Source organism: Amborella trichopoda, chromosome 11 (assembly GCF_054954075.1).
Source record: "Amborella trichopoda isolate Santa Cruz 75 chromosome 11, AtrichopodaSantaCruz75HAP2 v2.0, whole genome shotgun sequence".
Taxonomy (NCBI): domain Eukaryota; kingdom Viridiplantae; phylum Streptophyta; class Magnoliopsida; order Amborellales; family Amborellaceae; genus Amborella; species Amborella trichopoda.
In genome coordinates, this window is record NC_142346.1 from 38,582,571 (window position 1) to 38,584,390 (window position 1,820).

The following is a 1,820-nucleotide window of genomic DNA, read 5'->3' on the forward strand; positions in this document are numbered from 1 at the left end:
GGTTTTTTGTTTTTTGGACAATGAGACAACATTTAAATACCCAACTACATCAACTTGTAACATAGGGTTTGCCATGCAATCCTGCACAAGCCTGACATTCTTTATGCAAAAAAAATTAACAGGGATTCATTTTCAAGTGACAAACAATTTCATTTTTTTTTGGCATAAATTTAAGGGACAAAGAATGATCGTGGTCCCGTTTTACAACCCCTTAAAATTAGCACCCTAGAACCGAACGAAAAAAAATCATGCCCTACAATAGCACCGTGACCAACGAATTATCTGGCCGGTCCTTACAAATCTGTGTTATATACTCAAAATCTATTACTTTTCTAAAATGCTCATCTAGTGATTGTTGGATTTATGTTGCCTTTAAAGGCTTTATGAGTGCTTGTAAAATGAAATGATATAGTAGAACATGAATTCAATGGGAGTGTGGTCCCTTGTAGACCATATTAAGCAAACGATGGTTTGCTGATACCGATCTGTGCTTAACGATCTAGGCCAGTCAGTTGGAAAAAACTCATGGTACCTGGGCATGAACAAACCGATGAGGGTTTATGGGTTAACCCTTGATGAGGTCGAAGTACATGCCCGAATGAGTGAGCTGAGGGACTGTGTGACCCTTGTGTGTGATGGTGGCCTATAGAGAGATGCCAAAGCATCCATGTACCATCACACAGCATACATATCGATAGATCGTTCGAAAAAACCAGAAATCCACCTTTTAGGGTGAAGCGTATGCATGTGCGAGAGATACCCCTATGCACCATAGGAGCTATGGTCGTATCAGGTTTAGGTGACCTTGACTCGTATTTAGGGTAGGATCTGAAATCCACTGACTGAGATTGCTATCCCTTGGCTCATCGGTCAGACTTTAGTGACCCGCTAATGAGCCCCTGCTTGAACTGTAGGTCATGGAAAACACTGGGTTGATCTGATAAAGCAAGTGTGGTATGTAGTCCACAGTTGAAGGTGGATTGCCCCATGATTGTTGATTCCTAAACCATATGGATCTTTTTCCGATCAAATTAATTTCATTGTGTTTATTTTATGATGGAACTTATTTTAAAATTATTATTTTGAATTTTTATGAACCCCTAGATATTTTATTTATAATTTTTAGATTTATAAAATTAAAGATATTGATTTTACAATTGTTTAAATATTCAAATAATATTCTAAAATCTTTTTATTAATTTTGAATATATAAAAATATCATGGGGGCCCATTATACACATTTGCCCGCCATATTTTTAGAAGGTGGGGCCCATGAGTGCCTCCCTCGGGTGACACACACCACCTTTATTATCTTTCCTATTTTTTGGTGATATGGCATGTGGCCATATGGTTGGAACATATTGACTAAATATTGACTTGATATATCTTTGAAAGATTGAGTAGACTTGTGCTAATTTATGGTATGCAAAATATTTTGATTAGATTTAACTTATTTAATTTCTATTGATAAGAAAATGGTTTAAGTAAGGGGGATAATGGTTCATGCATCTTCCATAATGTTGATGACCCATCTATGGAATAGATGACCAATCTATGGAATAGATGACTCAGATCTCTCACCCCAGAAGTCACCATTGATCGACAGTCTATGTTTAATCTCACAACCATTGGTCGACGGTCTATGTTTAATCTCACAAGAAGATACAACCCAAAGAAAACCCTAATCTTATTCAAACCCTATGAAAAGGGATTGTCTTTACCAAAAAATATCTACCCCTTATCTTTCTATCTCTCTTTTAAGAAAGTTCATCTCTCTCATGTTTGATCTCTCTTTCGTACATTGTGAAAGGACTCTCTCC